This window comes from Pieris brassicae, chromosome 3, assembly GCF_905147105.1.
Source record: "Pieris brassicae chromosome 3, ilPieBrab1.1, whole genome shotgun sequence".
NCBI lineage: Eukaryota > Metazoa > Arthropoda > Insecta > Lepidoptera > Pieridae > Pieris > Pieris brassicae.
The window spans coordinates 11,401,771-11,427,042 of record NC_059667.1 but is presented as its reverse complement, the minus strand read 5'-3'; the positions used below and the strand labels follow the sequence as shown (position 1 = coordinate 11,427,042).

The 25,272-nt window shown below is 32.6% G+C and overlaps 1 protein-coding gene across 2 annotated transcripts in view; it reads right to left on the bottom strand.

Annotated features, from left to right (window-relative positions):
* The window catches only part of LOC123706821, a 139,887-nt gene that overhangs the window by 43,339 nt on the left and 71,276 nt on the right, over positions 1–25,272 (bottom strand). For both annotated transcript variants that reach the window (XM_045656282.1, XM_045656283.1), the window contains one exon: positions 2,988–3,039. The gene's annotated coding sequence lies outside the window, so the exon portion shown is untranslated. The remainder of the gene's footprint in view (positions 1–2,987; positions 3,040–25,272) is intronic.

The following is a 25,272-nucleotide window of genomic DNA, read 5'->3' as shown; positions in this document are numbered from 1 at the left end:
ATTTTTTAGCGCAAGATTTTTTTAAACACAAATCTCTTAAATATAAATATATATGTACGAATTTTCATATTTCTATACCAATGGATAGAGAAGGAAGGATTATGGTTTTACGTAAATCTTATTAAACATAACCATTATTGCAGAGGTAGGATTAGAAACAACAAAATACACTAAAAACCAACGTGGCTAATTGAAATGAATTTATCATACGACATACAAATTAGTGTTTATTCGTTAGTTAGAAAAATGCCCTACGAAACCCTAGCAATCGATAAGTGTATCAATTGTGTTACTCAACGCGAACAGTAATGAACATCCACTCCGGTGTTCTTCGAATATTGAGCGAATGATCCACGCTCATTGTTATTTAACGTTGCACTATTTATATCATATAGGGTTTCATGAAACACACTGAAGGCTGTATTGTGATCGAAAGAGGAAATCTGGTTTAATATCTGTAGTCCAATCACAGACATGCGATCGATCTTTGCGTTTGATCTACCATAATCGAACGAAACTGGCTATAGTTTTGCCATATTTTACCCTTGCTTAATATAATTTAGAATACTAAACTACTAAACTCGAGTTAGGGTCCTTCCAGAAACGAGCATATCAATTCTTTAAAGGCCGGCAACGTACTTGCGAGCACTCTGGTATTAAAATCAGGTAAACTTCCTGCCCGTTAGCAAACACGTTAAAACAATAAAGAAAAGGAATCTATAAAAATAGGTAAAATAATTGGATTTATTTATTAACACTTCGTTGCATACAGAAATATAATAAAATTGACATAGTTCAATAAAAAGGAGGGCAACTGGCCTTATGAGTTTCGAGCGATCTCTTCCAGGCAACCACTGTAAGAAAACATATTAAATAAAATAAGGTAAATAAGAAGTGAAAAAATACATCAGACAAATTTACACAAAACTAATGGAACAAAACGAAGAAATTAAAACCTATGTAAAGAGTGATCAGTTTCACATCAGTTAGTAGGAAAGTTAGGGATAGGATGTGGACAGGAAATGTTTGTACAATAGAGATTCAAAAGAAGATAGAGAAGGAGCTAAGAGAATAGGGACAGGAAATGAACTGCATGGCCTCACTGCAGAGACCCTAAAGGTTTCGCCAATGAATGTTAACTTGTTGTTTGAGATAAATTAAAAAGAAGTTTTAAAGGTCATACGTTGAAACATATCATTAAACCAACAAACATTTTACTTAACATATTTTATCGAATATATACAACAACAAACTTGATAATGAAAGTAACAAGTGTCAACTTCATTACCATCAAATACTGAGAGATGACGCATTTACTAGACTCAGTCTAACCTCAATGTAGACTTTATTATTGCGTATTAAGGTTGATAATGTAAATGATCAGACAACGATGAAAGTTCATTCAGCAAACTTACATTTGCTTGAAACAGATACGGTCAAGCGATTCAAAGCCTGGTTTATTAGACTTACGATTGAAAAGGAATAGCAAAGTAACGATGGAGTACAAGTGGTTGAAAGTTGTGCAAACGAACGCATTGGTATTAATTTAGACCAATCAAAAGGCGTTATGTGAACTTGACTTAGCATTTGATAGGAACGCTCATTGAAGAGTATTGAAATTTAATTATAGTAAAGTGGTTTTTATTCATATTGGTTTGTGTTCGTATATATGTTGTGGAATATGTATGTGTCCCATTAATGATGTATTCTGCACAAAATGCCACAATTTATGAAAATATTAATAATGATATTAAAGGATTATGTTTCGTAAACAATTGATATTATTCTAGTTAAAGATTTTAGTTACTAAAGCACATGGTATTTTTAAACCAAATAATATTCTTCTTTGTTAATTGTCTTACAATTAACGTTTTCAAACCCGAAAAGTTGCTTAATGGCCCTGTCAAATAAATGAGTTTTAAATAATGTCACAACACAGGACAGACAAAATAAAAAGATGTCATTAACAATGACACCACTATACCGAGCTGTCACTTAAGCAGAGATCAAAAACATAAGAAAGTGTTGAAAATAAATGAACATCGGATTGATTCATTCAAAGCTTTCGACAGAGTCACGCGTCATTTAAGTCTCTAAATTGAGACATGTTGATATTGTAAAGGTTCATACAGATTAATGAGCTGTGTCGAACGTCTTTGTCATTCTTGTGGTATTTTTTCTATGAAAATACTTAATTGTACGTAAATCTTGTTTATATTTATCTTTAAAAAAATCATACATAATTAATGACTAAAGGGTTGGATAAAGCATTAACAGAATTACAAAAAATGTTGAAGCTTTCTGTTGGTAAGAAAATCCCTAAAATTAAAACAGTCGCAACTATTAAAAATAAGATATTATGTTAAGAATAGACCATAGTCAAAAATACATTGTGCATCTAAACCAATTTTTATCAATTCCATCATTAAATCGGTCCACAGATTAAATATAAACAATAAATACCCATTGAATTGTAAACTTGCAGAAACTAAACGAAAAACGAAAAAAAATGCTTCAACATAATATTACAACTTAACGTCGCAGAGGATCCGCACCATTACATCTAAATTGAGCCCCCGATATAATGAAAGCGCCGCGGCGAACACAGTCAGACAAATTAACGCTTGGTGACAAGCCATATCATTTGTCAACGTAAAGTGATGTCAAAACTCCAACGATTAGTGGTGACAATTGTCTAGTGCCAGTTTTACAAGTATCTGTTTCACATAATTCGTCGCGGCAATTAGAGGGAAATGTTTTGTTTATAAATATCTATGGGATTGTATAGTCTATTTTTAAACGACTCCAAAGAAGTAGGTTCGATTACTCGAGGTCGTCTGGACTAGTTTTGGAAATTCTTTTTTGTTTGAATGGTCATAAAAGAAAAATAATAATTCGAAGTGCGAATACTGAAATAACACTTAAGTTTAGTAAGTACTTACGAATTACATGTCATTTATAAAAATAGAAAAATAATATTAATATACCTTGATAATTTTGCTCCCCTTAAAGTCTTATTGTGTCTGATGGAAGAATTATCTGGAACAAGAAAGGAAATTAGTTATTAGAATACACGTATTCCATATGTCAGCGGAAATAGTTTAACAACACAGCGTTGCCACCTTTTTTGCAATTAAATTACATTGGTATATAATACACAAGAAAAAAAGTAATTTTTTACAATATTAAGTTCCTTACCAAAATAAAATATTGTTGCTTACCTCAACTTATTTTCTACGCCAATAAATAATAATTTAACAATAATGATTATAGACAACGAAAATTTCGTCACCAAATACTGTTAACATAGAATTTGCTCAAATTAATCACTTCAAAAGATTGTGAATTAGTCCTACGAATTTGAGCTTTTACGTGACTAAAACCCTAGATCATATCTGTATTTAGAAACTGTTAAGAATGACGTACTGAGATTTGTGTATGCTTAGGTCAAAGGTTTGACTAATTACCATACATAATACTTAGCTTATTAAGTGAGTGTGCTTGTAAAACTTTAAAACTAAATTTATGACTACTTTGTAATAGACACAAATAAAATGTTTTACTTGTAAGAAGATGATTTAATATAATATATCATCTTCTTTTACTATAAATATGTGTACTTTTAATTGGTACTGAGATTTTAATGAAAAATAATGCTTGAAAAAAACGTTTAAAAAAAGACAAATTTACTGAAACAAAAGGTTTATGCAGTTTAACCTAAAAAGTGGTTACATACTAAAGTTCACACACTAAGAACTGAAACAAAGTTTAGAAAAAGTAACTGGTAAGGCGCTGCCAATCAATTCGAGCTACTTTTGACCTCAACACAACTCAACCCAAATTTACATTTACGTTTATTAATTTTACAGTGTTGTTAGTATTATTGCATGCATGAGATCCTGAGCGAACATGGAACTTGGCATCCGGATTTCAACAGCTTTAGCACATCTATCTTCTCCCTATTTTCATGGAATATATTCGTATTATACTGAGAGTGGTATTGATAAAAATCTGAATATTTTGATCTTGTTTAATGTATTTTAAACAATATATAAAATACTTTAAATGATTGGAAAGAATCAAAGTCAATATATATTTATAGGGTCTCATTGTAGGTATATTAAACGATATATTCTCAGTTAAATATAATTAATCAACGCTCAGCGCATTGCAAGTTATCTTACCAATGCTATGTACACTAATTCCCTGAATCAAATTGGAGGTCTGTGCGTTACTTTAACTGATAATTCGAATTACACCACTGACATCTGTAGCAAACAACGCAGCAGGAGCACCTATAACATTAATTATACAGCAGAATAATTTCTCAAAACCAACTTTATCTGCATTAACTTAAAGATTATTGTTCGCTAAAAAAACGTTCGCATCAATCTTATTTACACGGGCTCTAGGGGAATTTCTACCTTCTACAAATAATTTCAGAGTTCCAATTCGTTTGTCTGTGGCCTTTCGTGTTGTCCATTGAAATCCATTTAACAAAATATCACGTTCTACAAGCGGACGTGAATAAGTAAATGCATTATAAACATTATGATTTGCTGCAATTACACTCGACTCTCAAGATTCACGTCTGAGGATGAACTATGACAACTACGAGTAACTATGAATAGTTGAATGGATGTTTATTTAAAAGGTTCCACGTTTTGTGAATGCTTAGTGCTTATTAGATTATGTATTATTCATGCGCTTAAATTTATTTATTTATTGAATAACGATGCAATATTAAATTACGTTTGTGTGACTCGAAAGACAAACGTTTGGTAAATGGCAATAATAGCATGTATTTAATAAATATGAAGAAATATATACAGCGATTCTCAACTCTTGAACTGACGGTTCCAACCCTGGATATGCGGTAACAGATTTGGGGCAATTAAGGAAGGAAAGAAGGAAAACATTTATTGCTGAGATCTACGTCATTAATGCTGACCTACCTTCCTTCGAAGAAAAAAATTGAATTAAACAGATGAAGAAATCCGAGGACTCAACAGACTTACCTTATATCTCGCATATGTAAATAAGTAAATTTAGGCTTAAAGTAATAACACCTTTCGAATGATCTATCATCCTTAATTAACTTGAAGAATGTATAATAGATAAATTACCATAATTCCAACCCACTTAAGCGCTCAATTTGTCAAATACGATACTGTCACTTCTGGGATTATCTCAATATCTTTGTTTGATAAATTATTTGCGAAGAACTAATCATGCGGAGTGATCGTATTGAAATTCGAATTTCGATTAACGGCAAACATTATATATGTAATGATAACATGATAATGAGCTTGACATTTTGAACCCATTTGCTTATCTCAGGTGTGCTTAACCTATCCTTATTTAGAAAAAATCCTTATAAGTACTATTTATTCCTAACAATAATAATTATTGTAACACCTCATTGTTTAAGCAATCAATTTAATAGTAGATAGCTTTTCATTTAACAAGTGTGAGAAAATTATTCATTATAGTTAAAATCACTCAATTTTTAATCACCCGAGTCTACTACTTTAGAATACATAACGCAAAAATGTAATACTCAATCAATATTGTATCGCCGGTCATGGTTAATCTCCGGAAGGTAAGAAAGAAGATGTGAGATTTTAATTGTAATGGCGAAATAAACACTTTTAGGATTATTAGTGCAAAATAGTTATCGATTGGCGCCAAAACTGTTTACCTTATCTGACTTATTCAATAGGTTTTATCACAAATACAAATCAGGCTACTTGTTTCAATGCTATTCATTAAAATTGATTATATACCGCTTGTATTGAAGGTCGTTGAGTTAATTTATTGTCGAACTACGAAACCTGTTGGGGGTTGTTAAAATTGTTGCAAATCTCTGTTGTATATTAAAGCCAATGTTTAAGTTGTCGATTGTGGTTCTTGAATTATCATAGATTTGAACGAAGGTTATGGTTGAGAATTTCAAGAAATATGCTATACACCAACGTATTAATCATATTGCAAAAAGGGTTTATATAAGTTAGAATTGTTATAGGTATAAACATTAGTTTTATTAATTATAATAATGTCAAATCTATAAAAGTCCATTATTGAAATTGGACCCGTTTTTCTCTTGGTTTTCAACATGGATTCAAAAAACAAGAAACCCAACTAAGTTCAAATAGTGTAGTAATTAATTTCGTCGTGAAACTTTTGACCTACTTCTGTGTTAGTATTTGGCAAAAACCTACAAGGCACAATATTTCACGGGAGCTTATTCCAATTGGTTTGAAGTAAAGCGTTTGACAGCGTCGCTATTAATCTTGTTCAACGTCAGACTATGATCGTACTATAAACGATCTATAATTGAAAATTAATTCGTGTTATCCTGCAAATTTTCTATATTTGATTAGGTATGATAAATAAACAAAGAAAAACTAATTAACTACTAATTAGACTATTCTTAATTTGAATGAAAATGTTTGCCTAGTCTGGTTATGTTTCAGATTTACTCGAAATCTAAATAATAAACCTAAATAAAATAACCATATAAGATGAAAAAATAAGCGATATGGAATACTATAAGCTTCAGTAAACGTGAATACTATTATCCAAAATAACCACGCATCATTGCATGTTAAGATGAACTCGTGAAGATGCTAAACTACAATCAAAAGCCAAAAAGCGATCCAATTACCACATCTTTTATGAGTTAAAAGCCGCTTTTGTGCGCTGGAACCGAGTACCCGAATCATCAGATACAATATTTGTATCCCAATTTGTTTGATCTGGTCATTACACGGGCGCCCTGTTACCGACAGGGATGAGAACTTGTATCAGGACACCGTGGGAAAGGGCCCACGGTCAATATTGATCCAACAGGTCATTGTGGCCGATGAATTTAGCTAGTTTTTCTGTTGCTTCAAATAATCCTCTACCGCCCGTACCTTTTACACCTACGTGCTCGGCGTGTTGGATTTTGTAATTAGTTCGTATGTCGTTGCCGATATAATGGTAAATAATGCATTTTTGTGGGTCACTTTTATTGCTTGGTGGGATTCGTCATGGGTGGTTGTAACATTTATTTTTATTACAATGAACTTTTCGAATGCCGTTGGTACGCTTACGTTTGTAAGAGGTTTCCTTTGTCATATTTTTACTGTATTTTTATAAGTAATTCTTGTGTATCATACTTTAAGTATATATATGAATAGATACTACTAGAATACTTGCTTTTGTGAACAATATACTTTTTTATGTAACAGGCCATCGACACTCACATTTCTAGAGGGCTCGCAAGTGCGTTACCGGCATTTTAAAGGTTGGTACGCTCTTTTCTTGAAGGCCCCAAAGTCAAATTTGGTCGGAAATACATCGGTGGGCAGTTGGTTTCACATAGTGGGAAAAACTGCCTTAAAAAACGCTCAGTTGTAGAACAACGAGGCAGAATACGAAATTCTACCCGGATCACTTCGACATCCGATGATGAAACCTTAACTACCAAAAATCATCTTTTCTTTGAAATCTAAATCAATGTGTGTTACAGCGGTTGTGGTGTGCGAAAGTCTCTGTTGCTGACAAAGATTGCTGGTAGGCTTTTAAGAGACATCAGTCATAAATTCGCGTAAATCTATTAAAAGTCAAATGTCTTATCTTATCCAAAAACATTAGTTAAGAATTTAGTATGAGTTTAACTAGAGGTGTCACTATTAGGCTAAAACCCCGACATAATCACAACAATAGAAGTATCGACTCGGTTATAATCAAATTAAACCCTTAATGTTATAAACTTCGCGGGCTATTATCGGGTTTCACACTTAACCCTCTCATAATTGCCAGAATTCTCATAGCAGGGGTTACATCTAAGTATCTTTGAAAGATATTACCAATCTAAATGTAAGTATGTATGAATAAATCGTTTTCATATAAAATTTAAGATGAATGAGACGATGAAGTTCGCTGCAGATAGACGCCAACACGCCCAATTTTTAGTTTAGAAACATGTTATACCGATTCCTCAGGATATTTCCTCTCAGTATCAGGTCATAGTAAAATGCCTAAATAGAAAACGAGTGCATAGATGGGGTTCAAATACACGCCCTCTAAGTAGTGGAAAAAAAAGTTATTAAATAAATCATACAAATTTAACTTAGACCTCGGTACCGAGATAGCTTTTATTTGAAGCTTTACCTTTAGTACTAAGTAAACAGCATATTTGATATTACGCTTTTTAATACCCTTCAAGTATTAATTTGTTGTAACGGTATAACTAAAATTATCCATAATAAACCACACCTTACTCCTATAATTATGAATTATCAATAAATAATTGTTGATTCAACCATTACACAATTTCCTTAGCTTTTAAGATATCCTTAATGGTTGAGAAGTTATAATTTAAATTTTGATTAACTTCTATTGAGATAAGAACGAGCTTACAGCGTGTTAATGGAGCTTTTGGTCGGTTTCTATTAAGACGTTATGAATACCTTTATATTTGTATAATTTAGTTACATTAATTTATTTAGTTAAATTAATGTAACTAAATTATACTGCTCTGTTTAGTCTGCACTTGAAAATACGTTATGCATATTTTAAACTATAAACACATTTTTGATTTTTTATATATTGAATATTGAACTTTCCTTTAGTTTTGCTATAAATAATGCTAGTAGTGTTTAGTGTTTAGTGTTTAAAGTGTGAGATTAATTTAGCAATAAATAAGCCTTTCAAATATTAACAGTTACCTCATTTATAAGCTGTAATAGTTAACAAATCGTGTTTCCTAATTTTACACGATAGTGACAATACATTCCCACACTTGAACCCACGTTTTATACATAAACTGTAAATTTGATAATACCCATGTCGTCAGGCGTAATTAATTGCTTAATCAAGTAAAAGATGAATTACCTAATTGAATTATTCATGTAATAAATCATTAGTTTGATTATTTACGTAACTATATATTGTATTGTGGTTTAAATAATTTAATACTAGGAACTTTTGTGATTGAGATACTTACTGTCTCGTTATGGATTGGAGAGAAATATTTGTTATTTAAACGGGTATACACACGGTAAATTGTATTTTATAAAAGGCACAGAAGGCCTATTATAAATAATTGATCATGAAACATATCATGCTCAAATCTAAGGCCCTGGCTTAAGAAGGTTGTAGCGCCATTGGTTCTTTATGGCTTTAAAAGTAAAACTTCCGATTCATACTTGACTAAATACTTGGCTAAATATGGCAATGGCTTTTGTCAATTGAAAATGGGTCAGAAAAGATAATTTTAGAGTCTGTATTTTCCCATTTCCTTTTTAATATTAAAGCTGCAAATCTCCCGTTTAGTTTAATGTCCAGTGTGACAGGAATGCACAGAACGTTGACCTATAGGATAGGATACCTCCTATCCTATAGCCTACCTGCTTTCTATGAAATAATACACTTCGTATTATTTAAATAAACGGTTATTATTTATACAATAAAATGGATCAATGGTGACATCTTACGGTATAATAAAGAGTCTTAAACAAGCAAAGAAAACATGTTGGTCTTGTGTCTATTGCTAAGTAACAAAATAGCGACCGACAGATAAAATAGATTAAAAATATTATTCGTCAAATATACAATTATTTTCTTTAGATGCACCCCCAGCTCTTGAACTACTTCATAACAAGGACTTATGTAATGCAAATTTTTGCGGACATCTGTTCGTGTATTTGTCTGCTTATTGTGATCTCGTATTAGCATAAGCTGTTGCGTGGGTAACTTGACGCCTCATATGCATTACAAAATGTTTACTTGAGCTTATTTTAGCACCTACTGTCTTTATAATTCAGCGGTATGCACGTCCAAATATCGTATTCCCAGTGCTTCTGAAAAACGTTACAATTTTTTTGCAGCTGAGTTTTAGTCATGTATGTAAGAAGAAAGCTTTTAAAATTCATCCACACATCCAGACTTTTCGAACTGGCAGTTAGAGTGGAGATGATGTTTTTTAAAGCTAATATGATCCAAATCGTCGACTCCTTTTGGACCGTGTAGCCCGTGGCTGAATAACTAACTTCCCTGTATAGAATAAAGATTTTCATCATCTACTTGGTAAAACGTGATTCGTATTATGGTCGTTATACAGAAGTAGCATAAATTAATTTACCTGTAAAGCTCCATGAACAATATGCAATATTTTACATTTTATGCTTTAGACGTTTTGCTTCTAATTGTGGTTAGACTGTTTGATGCCTCGCTTACATCTTCTTGAGAAAGTGTATTTTGAAATGATACTTTGTAATTAGAAGAGACATATTATTATATATTGTATATATAACTGCTCTAATTGTAATTATTCCCTATATATTTTGCACTTTTCAATTACGTTTACGCTATTTTGCTTATAAGTTATTTAGTTAATTTTTTTCTTCATTCTCTTCACAACTCAGATGCTTTACCATCAATGCTACAATAGCTTCATATAAACAACAGGTTTCATAAAACCAAACTTTCCTTTAATTTTTTTTTTTATAAAAACGTATATTATCTATGTCCTACTGTTTCGTGATTACATTAGAAGTAAATACAATTTAATATTGGCTATAAAATAGCGTCCGCCAGTGTCCACATCTGCGTAAATGGGTCACGACTGCAAGGTGTAGGTTACAACGCTACATGGCCACAAGTTATGACGCTCTGAAAAAGCTAATAACAGCTAATGCGTATGATATTTCCTAATGAGATGGTTAATTAAAGTGCTATTAGTATGCATCTCTGAGGTCGTCGGTTCGAACCCGTGCCACAATGGATTTTCCGTCTCGTACACCGTTGTGTATAATTACGTTTAATTGCCTATACAGTGGACGAAAACACCGTTAGGAAACCGGGCTGTTTTTGACACTAAAAGTCGAAGATGTGTGTCAGGCAGAAACGAAACAGATAAAGATATCTTATCCCAGACCTAAACGGTTGTACCGTCACTTTTATGAAGTTATACTTCTTTTGGCGCGTTAGAGAAAAATGACGAGAGTCACCGTCACAAAAAACCAACACTCTTGAGTTAGCATAGGCAACATTTGAAAATAAAAAATCTTTAAGTATGTAGAAATAATTTTTAAATAAACTTTATTTAACTATATAATGCATTATAATAAAAACTTTCAATGTATTAAATACCTCTTTTCTATTGTTAGAGCAGTTTTTTCGGCAAATGATAAAAAAATTAAAAAATATTTTGATCTTTTTACGTGTTAATGAAGTATAAATAACGCGTGTACATAAGTACACAAGTTTTTAGGCAAGTTGTGAATGTAAGTGAAGTAAATAAAATATTATTATTCATATGGATATTTATCCATCATTTTATGCTTGACATATTGGTTACTAAATAGCCTCAAAAAAAAAATCTGAATTGACATTTACTCCCAGTTCTCAAATCACTCTTTAATCGCTAAAGTGTTTTTACAAAATGTTTGTAAGCATTATGCTTCTCATCATATGTTAAAGCAGTTAATTATTACAATTAAATAAAAACTAATTTATGAATATTCATTGAACCACATAAGTTGTTTTTGATTTAATTTATTAACTCCAGAGAGTTGTAAATGCATTCCTCGAAAATCAATCAGAATAAGCATAAACATTTAAGAGTTTTTTAAAAGTTTCAAGCATTTAAAGAACAAACTAGCTCCGACCCCGCCATTGGACTAACAAGATTGCTCCCTAGTTTGTCGTATTGTATAAAGATGCTTCAATTCAAAAGATAATCAATTGGAAAATTGACTTACACTTTAGAGACAAATAGCAAAAATGACGAGTAAACGTTGACATATCGTGACAGTGCCGCGTCTCACGCCAGTGTTAACATTTGAGCCAACTCGACTGGCGAATTAGCGTGGGAATCGTACACCTTTACAATGAGTACGAGTATTAGCTTTATTGATGACTTAAATGCCACTAAATATCGCAACTATGATAGCGATCAGAAATCCGTTAAGGTACCTATCCTAAAAAAATGAAATGTAAAGTCGGTTATACTCGTAGATTGTAGATGTGTACAAATATTAACTTTTACATAATATTGGTTAATGAATATTGGACAGTGTTAGTACTTTAATTTTCTTTTTGTAAGTGGATATACTCTGTACCCTGGGTTCGTGTGCTCGAGTGAGGAACAATTGGTTTTTCTATAAGCGCAATGATAACCTACTGGGAAAATGAAAGAAAACACGCTCAAGAAACCAGTCTTAATAATCATAAATAAATATAAAAATTGTATCTAATGTTAAATTACAATATAATTACGTGAATGATTTGTTATTTAACAAATTGTAAAAACAATTTTTTTGTCATTTATTTGTTTTATTATTTAGGTCTTAACAACAAAATTGTCTTTTGTCCTAACTTTCCACTTTTCATACTTAATTAGCGTTTTTTTGGTGGTAGTGCCACGACAAACGACGCCTTCTATGTTACGAAATTGTGTTGAGCATATTAATATTCCAGCAAACAATCCATTAAAATACCGATGGAGTTCCTTATTAAACGCCTATCAAATGCTTAATATCTACGCTTCATATTGCAATCTTCACAAATGCATATTACATGTTGGTGATTTATAGACGGACTTCGTTTCTTACTTCGTAGAAAACTTGGCAAAACTTGCCTTTAATATAAAAAGCTCTGCATCATTTTAAAATAAAATGTATATCCATTTCCATTATTGTTAATGAATCTAGGTGTAGATAGATAAACATATTGTAAATACTTTATTATCTAAATTTTATCGTGACAATCATACTTAAACTACAAATTAAGGAATACAATCCCGATCCCGCGTGATTTCGTGCCTTTTTTCAAGATTAATCCCGAAGCATAATTTGACGAGACAGTAGTCTGAAGTCATCTTTAATGAACAAACGCATATATAAATACATTTATTCGACACTCAGAGATTTAATATGTATTTGAAAATCCCTGTAATTATAAAGATGACTTGGAACGGATATGGAAAAAAAGTAAAAACCATTATCGCTCCACGCCTCGACAGCTAATAATGAGTTTAATACCGCAAATTTTAATGCTCGTGAATGTAAGATCGCCAAACGGGAATCATACTTAGACCAAACATCGCACTTGGCAAGCAAATTATTATGCTCTAGAACGCTTCATGTGGGTTATTTTATAGGCTTTTCATGTTGATGTCATATATAAAGAAATATGCATTTAAATTGTTTATTAATTGACATTTATTCCCGTTAGTGGGTAGTGTTAATCACTGTAAATAATAACACAATATTAAATGATTAATTTCATCATAAGGCGAATTAATAAGCGCAACCAGGTATGGGTTATTAATGGTAGTACGACTCACTAGCTATTTAGGGCGTGTACTAACAAATTGCTTGATAACTATGTGATTAAGCTACTGTCCTTAATATTAGGAATATAATAGTTTTATTAATTAGAAACTAACATAAAACATGTACGTTATAATGAATCGTTAATTAAATCATAGTATATACTAGGTTTCTAGACAAATGAAATACTGATCATGTATTTAAAAGTAATTTTATATTTATTTAGTTACTTACTAATGAAATAATTGTTGCTTTAAAAAAAAGGTTAACAAATAAACAATTTAAATATTTTAATAAAAGTTTTTGTATGAAACTTCTTTATCGGCGTTGGAAAAAAATTACCGTCACATTTTTACGTTACGTGCCATCTTTTTCTTGTCCCTACCACGGTTGATTTAAAGAAATTCGAAGCCGATCATAACAACGATAACAATGATAGTAATAAATCTATTACAATTAATGAAATTCTGTATTAATCTTAGTAAGTTAAAATTAAATAATTGTATTATTTGTATTCATGTTTATGATAATAAGAGCCTTTTGTTAAACTTTATCTAATTTTATTTAACCAATTTCTGTAAAGTTGTATATAGTAGATCACTTTTAGAAAAATAAGGTCACAAAGAAGTTTCACTTCTTACGTGTGTACAATAGTACACGCACACATTTTTTAATTATACGGTCAATATTTTTTTACTTAGGTACTTTAAAATTGCTAGGTGTAGAAATGTAACGAAATCCTATTTAAAACTGGTATCAGTTCACGGAAACTGTTAGTAATACAATCAAATGGCAGACGATTGTTTGCCAAAACGTCTCACTTCCTGGAACACGACTCGTGTTTCAACCACTATCTTACCTGTATCAGACACCACGTGACTCAATTGTTTCATTCTTACAGTACTCGGTATTTATTGATTTCTTTTAATTGGCAAATGTATTTTTATACTGTTATTACTATGGGCAGTTCTTAATTGTTTGCCTAGTTCTTAATTGATTCTCACCCTAACACGATTCTTTCAAGCATTGGCTGCATTTGTCTTATTATACGCGCAAATTACTCATTTACTCTTGAAGGAAAACTTTTAGCATATCGACATGTGTTAATGTTATCATGTATTGGAATAGAAGACCGATAAATAAAAACGATTCATAAATACAGTAATATTAGACCATAAAGGGAAAACCACAATTGGTTAAACGAAAACTTTGTACTCACAAAGACTGAAATATGATATCTCAAGTCCCAGTCTCCGCTTGAGTATTGACAAATATGTAAAATTTTCAATATAAAAATGCTTCGACAGCTCTTGAAACAGTAATTTAAGTGTGAGTTAATTTCCAAGCAAAAACCCTACACCCCAACTGTATAATTGTAGTTATGGAATAACAAATGCGCCCCGGTTACCTATAAAGCAAAGGAATTCGTGCGCATGATTTTCTTAATAACCAACGGCTTAGCAACAGTGTTTAAGATTGTCGCAACATTGTTGGTTTCCTGCGTTTGTGAGTAGTGAACCGAAGCAAAAATGATTAAAACTATAGTTATTCTATCCTTTAAGTTACGATTCCATTGTTTACTATTGATAGAGATTTTGTATGGTCTTTGTATTGTAGCTTTGAATAAAGCCGATGAATTATTTTTTTAAATTTAATTACTAATGAAATCCCGTAGTGTAGTGGGTAGATCATGATCGCGGTATGTCTGGATTTTATATTTTAAGTTTTTGTGTTTTCGAACCCACATTTTATCATCGGAAATTGCTTACGGAACAGATTAAGGGGCAAAGGACGAGAGGCAAATAACCGATAGCGATCTCGATTCTGCCAATCCCGAAAGTCTCAACAGTCAGAGGAAACACGTTTACAAATACGTGTGTTATAAATGAAAGCTAGGCCTCTATTGTATATAACTTATAAAGAATAGTATCAGATAAGAAGACTATCAGATAAACAAATCTCAGCTATAATCTCCCCTAAAATGAGAGAGTCATAAATTCGCTGTGCCATTGCGTTTACGTCTTTGCTTTACTAAATTTCCGTATAATCAAAAAAATCCGTAATTTACTTTTGAAAGCAATTTTAACCTCTCCATACAGGACCCTCTAAGATGTATTGCAGATCGAGGTTGTGGAATAAACTCGTATAATCCACTGCAAACCTTTCTTCGGAATTAAGGGCCGTGAGCAATTGTGCCACCAAAAAGAATTTCAGTGATTAATTTAGTTTTTAATACACTTATAGCTTTTTTTTGAATCATTGAGTCGACTGAAAAACGTTTCTACAGTAAACTCGTTTAATAAGAGTTTTTCAAGTTTCTATCAAAAACTACGATGATATACAATAGCATACAAGGCTTAGTACGTGAAAAATGTATACTAAAACTACCGAACAGAATTCTGTACAGTTTTCTCGAATAAGTCGGATAATTTATTGACGTAAGGATTATCTTTAAGGTATTGTTAATATTTGTATCTAGTACCCACGTCCTGGCATACATCCTACGAACAATAAAACAGATAGATTTCTCTAGAAAGGTCTATACCAATACCGCAAGCCCCGTTTGGTCATAAACTCGCTGGCTGTTTAATTCCGTATTATTGAGATAGTCGATAACGCAGCGACACTTGTACATAACATTATTTAAATTGAGAAGCTTCGTGTAATATATGTGCATTTTAAAATTTATTAATAAACAGTGATAAAAAATCACATCATGATTCCTTCATTCATAATTCCCTTTTAATGCAAGCAACTTCAAAATCCACTATAAATTATATTTCATTATTAATTAATATTTTTTATTGTATTTATAGAATATATTTTATTACCTGCTACAAATTTTTACACGAAAAAAATCAAGCAAAAAACGTGTTTCTGTTTTTTTGCTATTATGAAGTCTTGAGAATTGTTGAAGGCTTATAAACGTTATAAATACCTTTCTACGCTTCAGGTGTCATTGCTAGACACATACAACCAATAAAAGTACCCAAATCCTAGACGATTTTTCATGAATTTTATCAAATATTAGGATGTTTAAATTGTAATTGTTTAGTAATCACCGTTTGGATGGAGTAGGCGCCGTCCAAGTCTTGTTTTCTTTGAGTTTTCGCCTCATTAAGTGTTTGTAAACATATGGATACATCGCATACGATAAATGGTTGCTCAATACGTCTCGCTCTTATGGGAAAAATTATTATCGATGTTTACTCGTGCTTTCTATGACTACTGCGAACGGCATTTTTGGTGATACCTCACAGGGAATAATGGTATTTACGACCTTCTGTTAGGCTTTATAACCGCGTGGGTTCGTTTTAAATGTATCTATCTGTGATTGTTTGTATTTGTTATTTTTGTTCTACATTGTGGTGGCTTTCTGTTGAATTGCGTTGCTAAACAATATTTTATGGAATGTGGCGCCAATGCTTTGGTGCAATAAACATTTCAACGATACATTCGACACAGTGTTTTTTATTTAAAGTAATTTAGCACATAAATATGAGGGATACACGAATTCCAATAAATTTTAAGTTGTGTAAAGTTATGTTAGGAATCTTGTAAAGAACAATAGTTTTTTAACAAATTACCTTAAGGCGTGTACTACTACTTAAATAAAACTACTTTAACTGACATAAACTTATTTACTAATTGATGACCAAATAATTATTCCAATGACGTTAGAACCTTTTAGCTCTAGGCCCCAGATTTCTGTATCTGTTCCGTGCACATACAGTCGACTTTTTGGATCTTGCCTTAGATACTGCTGCTACTATGCTAGCTACCTCACGATATTTTCCTTTACCGTAAAGTGTTAAATGCACACATAGACAGAAAGTCCATTGATACACAGTCGGGGATCGAACCCACGTTGCTCGTTAGAGATCTTCTCGATACTATTGATGTTCACTAACCCAACACTGCTCAAATAATTAATGAAACGTCTTAATTAAATTACTTTCTTCACTCGATATCATGAATTATTTTTTTAAATTAATATTGGGTATATAATGGCTGTTGTCAGGCCCATAAGGTTGTATAAGAAAATAATTATAAAATATCTTTTAGAATGTTATTTACTTTAGAAAAGTAACAAATTCTATCGCCAGAGCTATAATTATTTAGCGATTTATTTATCTTGTTACAGGTATTGTTACGAAATGCATTCCAAAATCTATATTGTTAAGGCTATCGTTTAAAATAGAACGTTGGTGAAGGTTGTTACTTATCGACAACGACAAAAAACTAATTTATCTTCTAGAAGTCGATTTAGCCTACTACTATTGAAATCAGGAATTCAGAAGTGCTGGTAAGCTTGCAGAAATAGTTATATGGAGTTCAACCGTAACCGTGGATTAATCTTCTACTTAATTCTTCACTTATCTGGTGTTGTTCATATGAGATATTTTTATCTCCTTAAGATAATCATACAAACATCGCGTATCAATAAAATACATAAGTAGAAAATCTTCTAATTTATTCTCCATAGACTGACGGCCAACTAGTGTTGATTAAATAAAATTAAATGTTGAAAAAAAAAAGTTGTTAGAAGGGGAAATACCTACCGTATATTGAAATTGTATATTAGCGAAATTATTGCTCTAACTATTAAAGACTCGATTTGGGTATAGATCAGGAATTTGAAACGAAAAAAGAATTAATTTGAAACGCCAAAGTTGGTTATTCCCGCCGTTTCAGATAGTTCATTCTATAGAGATACCACTCATTGAATCAGACAATAAAACATATTTTGATTGTCTTCCATGAATCAATAACAAATTGGTCTCGAATGCTTTCAAGTGGCAAATACGAGTGTCTCGTCGAATTAATGGCTCAGTAAAAATTATCGACAGATTGTTTGTTGGCGTTATAACTGTATCCACTCATCCAAACGATTTTAAACCATATTTTTATTGACATAAGAGACTTAATCAAGCTGTTTTGTCACAATTGAATTAAAATTTTCTACTTTATTTGAATTCTGTTTGCAGTAATATATGTTATATTTCTTGTTTTAGTCTCTATTACTGGAGATTGGCCCTCCTCAGTCTCTTGAAGCGTGTCTTGTCCTGTGCCAGAGAGCAACTCTTCCGCAGTCGCAATAACCGCCCACTCCGGGTATAGACTCCACAAGACATAGCCTAACTTTCCTTTCTTGGATTTTACCCATTATAATTAATTGAAGGAGGTGGTAGCGGACATGGCGCAACACCTGACCCAGGTATGCAACTTTCCGTTTTTGACATTGTAACTTGTTTCAGAACCTTCTCTTTACAGACCTTCTGGATCCAACATATACGATGCATTCGACGATAGCAAATACTTCTAAGCGCCGGCAGGTATCTTTTTTAATTGTTCAAGCTTCAGCCGTATAGAACAATTGGCCAAATGTAACAAAGGAGAATTCGGACTCGCAGTTTTATGGTCAAGTGCCGACAGCACAGAACATTCTTCATTTTGTTGATAGATCCTCGGGCAATTTCAATTCGAGACCTAATTTCCTGATAAGGTCCACTCGCTTGTAACCTAAGTTCCCAAATGTTTGCATTGCCGCACCTGTTCCAACGTCCTTCCAGCTACAGATAAATTAGGACATAAAGCGTCGTTTTGAGAAATAACCATCACCTTCGTCTTTACTGCATTAATATTCAGACCGTCCCTTTCGCTAGTTTCATGAACTTTATTAAAAAGCATTTGTAGATCATCCATTGACGAGACATTTAAAATAGTGTCGTCAGCATAGCGAATGTTGTATGTTATATTTATACTAAGGTAAATACAGCCCCACATGGGCTAGACGATACCAGCTCCTTCACCTTGACAGTATTCAACGAAGTGGTTCGAATCATCGACGACCCTTTTCAACCGGCTTGATTCCCTGGCGATGCGAAGAGATGTGGGGTCTCTTAACGTCTTCTACCGCATTTTCCATGGGGAATAATTAGAGAAGTTGTTTGGATTAAGTCTGCAGCTGAGTTTCATCATCGGACGTCGAAGGATAATACGAAATTCCTTCCGGTGGTGATAATCTCGACGACCGTTCTTACACAAGTGTGCATAATATAAGGCAGCCGCGCACCACCACTATGTGAAGCTTGCACTCAATTTACAAACCATTTTGAAGTAGGAACCTTGAAGAAAAGAGCGCACCGTTTCTTAAAAAGCCGGAAACGCACTCGCGAGCCCTCTGGCATTGAGAGAGTCCATGGGCGTCGTTATCATTTAACATCAAGTGAGCCTCCACCCCGTTTTCCCCTTGTTCTATAAAAAATATCTCGGAATTAAATATATGCAACATTTATTTTATTATATACCTTTCTAAATAATATAATAGTGAATTGAGTTGAACATCAGTTAGGTAGAACTAATCTAAGGAAATGCTACCTAATAAACTATGAAGGTAATACAACAAAAATCAGGCCACTTTACCTATTAATTGCGATATATTATTCAAGAATGACATATAATATGTTAATATATGCTCATAATAGATACGTTCTTAAGCACTTTAAGCTTGTGTCTATACCTAAATTATTGTGTAAAGCACTAACAAATTAACTGGATTTACTATAATATTTTAGCTAACGCTCGGTAATTCGTAACTGCGTACTTTTGGACTTATTTGCATACTAAATGCAAACCACATTAGGCGATATAAAGCTGTGTCTACATTAAACAAATAAATATTTTTCAGTACTCTTCCTTTTGTACCTTTCCGTCAAATCGTATAACGTAATAGAAAATAACAGGTTGCTTTTGTTAATACTGCGTAATTAGACTTAATTTTTATAAATACTATTAGTTTCTTATAACTAAATCAAATATAATGACAATTTAAGTTAACCAAAATTTATTGAATAATAACGTGTAATATAACTACTCTTTAATTTAATCAAAATATTGTACCCTGAACTGCGTCGTCGATTTGGGTCTAATTATCAAGACTTAGATGCGATTAGCAATTAGAAAACGCAATCGCGCATTCGTGGTTCAAACGTACCCGAGAGTTAAAAATCGCACGCGAATACTGGGCAGTACCAATGTAAAGCGTAAAGACTCCTTCTGTTCTATGCTTAACAATCAAAGCCTTTAATAAAATACATGACAGATGACTACAAGTGTGTTGCGAATACGGTGATTTAACCTGCGGTTAACGAGCGGTTAATGAATTGGATAACGTATTAAAATAACACCAGTTAAACTACTGTGCAATTTTAAGTTAATCTGTCGTTCTGATTTAGAACAGTTCAGAAGAAATATAATTTAGATCGTGATTAAGATTTTATTTAATGGCTAACATAATTTCATGATAGCAGAGTGACCTTTTGAAATATCGATTTGCAATAGCAACTTGGGTATACTTATGTATTTGTAATTTCTTTTAAACTAAAAATATGACATTTATAGAGTTTAAACATTTATTTATATATGTTAAGGCTCTTATTTGCGCTTCTAAACCCCTGTTTGAACCAGCTGAACCAATTCGATTTTTAAAGGCCAGCAACGCCCTTGCGATCCTTCTGACAATGTGAGTGTCAATGGGCGTATCACTAAAAACCAGGTGAGCCTCCTGCCCATTTGCTCCCGTTATATAGAATTTGAAGAGATATGTAAACGAGGTAGCTTTCAAACTTTGTGAGCCTTCTAGATATTTTTTTAAAGTTGTAATAAAACTATGAATTCCTTGGGATTTTATCGTTTCCAAATTGTCTTATTTTACTATTTCCACATATTAAATAATTATCTATACGTTAAAAAACTTGATAACTTTATATAGGTACGAGTATTTAACACATTATTTGATGTGTCCAGATTCAAAATAAAAGAACAAAAACATTCCAAATTCAAAATGTATGTTGCCATCAAAAGAATGTCATCATGTCACCGAAAAAGTGCAATTTTTTAAAGTCATGCGCTGTTTACACGATGGCCTATCACCGAGGTGTCGCGTTACTGTCGAGATACGACTTCAAACAGACTTCCCATGTAGAAATTTTATAATAACTACTGTTTACATTCGTCACACGTCATGTAACTAGGTGGTACATGACGTGTACGGTATGTGCGAGATACAATATGTGCAGATGAAGCGATTAAGTTGTTTTAGTACTTTTAACACCATTGATAAAATACAACTTTACGGTTTAAACGGTTTTTACACGCGTAGTAAGATTAAATAATAAAAAAAAATTAGTGGTGCTACAACCATTTTTGGTCTGGGTTCAGACTTATGTATCTGTTTCATGATCATTTGTGAAATATAGGCAAGTATGCGATCAGCCTCCAGTGCCTGACGCACGCTGACGACTTTTTAGGTCAAAGGCAAGCCGGTTTCCTCATGATGTTTTCCTTCACCGTTTGAGCGAATGTAAAATGCGCACAAAGACAGAAAGTCCATTGGTAGCATAGCCGGCGATCGAACCTATGACCTCAGGGATGAGAGTCACACTCTGAAGCCAACACTGCTCTATATTGAATGATTATTCATTCAAAATGAACTAAAAAATGTACTCTCCCGACTATTCTTACATGGTCATGCGTTGCTATTTTCCTGTTTATGTACCGATACCGAATTTTGATTAACTGTTTCTCCACATATAATTGACGTTACAAAGTGTTTTTTGTCTTACATTTATCTTATTTATTACTAAATCCTTAACAAACCAACTATACAGTCGAAAAAGAAAGAACTTAACCATTTTTTCTTTCTCTAAATAAACAGTTGTATTTGATCAGGGTTGGCGCCATCTTATTGGTTCTACGAAATTGAAACCAAATGTAACAAAAACACATTCTTTTATTATAAGAGTACCTACTTATGATATCTTTAGGATTTAACCACACAACACGTAAAAGATATAGGGAGACAAGGAGTTATTTTTTGTCGCTAGGCTATATGTAATTCTTGTATGCTAATATTTCATTAATATAATGTTATCTACATATACTCGTAGGTTTGTACATTTTAAACAAAAGCTCTGTACCTAAAGCATATATTAAATGTCTATAATTTCCATAGTTTGTGGGAAGTATTTGTGTAACTGTTTTTTTTTTCAGATATCTGACACCTTTTTGATCCATGAGTATTTGCATTTCGGCCAATTTCCAGAAACGCGCATACAACGCTGCTCTAGTTCTCCAAAGCAAAAACAAAAAAATAGCTTAGCGATTCCGTTCGATCGTGCTAATGTGTAAAGTTAAAGTCTACGTCGGCTTTACACAATTTAATACTATCTAAGCGGTGTCTTATAAAAACCTATTGAAGCTAACATTTAGAAGAAAGATAACGGAGCGTTGTTGGGTGACAATTACTAAACGTAAACGATAAGTATAAAAGCGACAATCAATCACGGCGAAGTAATGAACGGTGACAGTAGGGAATTAATGATGGACGATATCTTAATTGCACTTTCTATTGAAATGTTTGGAAGAACAAATTTATTTGTTGTATGTTCAGTGAGACCACTTACAGTTCTTGATCATTTACAATAGTACGAGAACATTTACACACAATGACGCTGATAACGTCGAAGGTTTTGCCGACTAGATATCCTTAAGATATCCAATTGAAACCTTACAATAATTCTTGGTGGAGCAATAATTGTTTCGCGTTGATAGGAAGATGTCTCATTGTGTATGAAGCCGATGCTGTAATTTTTCTGTCCTATACTTTAGACGGTTACAAGACTTTTAACATATAAATTTTTGATTGTTTCCTTATAGGCTGACACACACAAATTCAACTTAGGCACGTTCATTTTGTCTCAATAAAAAGTATTTGTTGTTTGCAAGGTTAATTAGAAGGTGTCATGTTTACGGCAATAGTACTCATTTACATCGAGTCATATAAATGTTTTCTAATATAAATAAAGAGGAAAGATATGTATGTGTGTAATGAAGAATCTCACAAACTAATGGACCTATTTCAAAAAATATTTCACCATTAGGACTAATGTAGCTTATTCCTCAGTATATACGAGAACAAAGGCCGTGTTTATTTCAAACATAAGTTAAGATTATTAGCGTTATAAATTCTTATTCTTAGCTTTATTATTATTTTAATAAAAATAATTTTTGCAATAATTATTAATTCTGTAACATCAGCAGCCATCATTATTTATGTTAACAATCATGTTTTAAAGATAAAAAGAGGAAAATAAAGCGCGGTACAGTGTCAATGTTGAAATATGATAAGATTCATAATAATGTTGCTCGTGGAATGTTATAATGACGACTTTATTACACACGCGCACCTACTGTGCCGATTGAGAAAGGTGTTAAGAAACAGATACTTCCAGTTTTTAAAGAAAATTCTTTCATAAAAGACTGAGTCGTGACAAATAAAGCGTAGGAGCTGGTAAAGATTGTTTTGCTTTCGTGATAGTATATAAATATAGTTGGTTACCATTTAAAATTATATCAATTCGCGCCATAAAGGCTGACGCTTCAAAATGGCTCAATATTTTTTTTTATTAAAGTCTTATTTTCATTTCAGATTTCTTCCTTAAATCTTAACACAGGGTTCTCTATAATTTTGAATACTTCCTTACTTAAAAATATGTTGACGAATGTGATTAGTATAGTTAGACTTGCATTATAATATTAATAAAAGATTTTTATTTGAGATACTTGAAAATATATTTTTTTATGATTCTTCTTCTGTGTGCCTTTCAAATCCCGCCATTCCATTTTGGTATCAGACGCCATATACCTACTATTTCTCTAATCCGGTCTGGTCACTTTCTCCATTGTCTTCTTCTTTTCCTAGGGCACCAGTTCAATACTTTCTTGCTCCTCTTTTCTGTTCCTCTTGTCTCGCCCATTTCCACTTAAGTTTATTTATTTTTATTGTGACAACTGCATCACAAGTACCTAGTCATAATATAATTTTGTTACCTTAATAAGAGATAAGTTCGTTTCGTGTGTCCACTCTTAGACTATCAAGATTCGAAATAGAAGCCAGCCGATAAATCAGATAAATTATCAATTACTGGCCCCTGGCGATTTATGATCTAATCTGAATGAAGTCACTTGCGGTATTGTAAATTAGGACGTAAGGGACTAATGAAAATTAATTTTGGTAATCTATTTGACAAGCTCGACCGTGTAATGGGATTAGCTTAGTTTGGTTTTCTAATGATTTGTACCTTGGGTATATTGCTACATGTAGACTAGTAGCCTGTCCCTGCTTCGATCGGCATTTCGGTAGGATGGGCGGATCTCGTGGCCGCCCATGGACTTTCCAGACAATATAATAAAGTTATCTATCATATTCACAAGGTTACATTCAAGCACTTTACGATATTATAATAATTGGTACGCTCTTTTCTTGAAGGATCCTAAGTGAAATTGGTTCCGAAATACTTCAATGGGCAGCTATAATTATAATATATCAGAGGACTTAAGCTCATTCAGCCCTTGTTAGTAGCAGCAGTCGCGTGTGCGATATCGTAAGTATTGTTCCATTACGATCCATTCTTTGCTTTCTAAGAAAACAATAAGTGAAACAAAAGTACAATTCTAAGTAAGAATTCCGGACAGCATTGTTTTAAACATGGTAATCCATTACCATTTTTTATCGTTATGGTATTTTGCATTTACGAAATTTAAACGAACTTACTAATGCACAACCGCCTTCACATTTTATGGCTCTTAAATTTCTACATATTTCTGGCTTATTGATGGAAGTAGAAGAGCAGTGTTGGCTTAGTGGTTTCGGCGTGCTACTTTTAACCCTGAGGTTGTAGGTTCTGTTACTTTCTATCTATGGGCGCATTTAACATTTGCTTTAACTGTGAAAGAAAACACCGTGAGAAAACCGGCTTGACCTAGACTCTGGGTCTGGTAAGTTGACGGCGTTCTGAGGCCCAGATCAAAAAAGGTTGTAGACAAGGGTCCCTTTATAGAGTCTGTCTACATTTTGAATGAAAGAAAGCTTGACATTAAATTT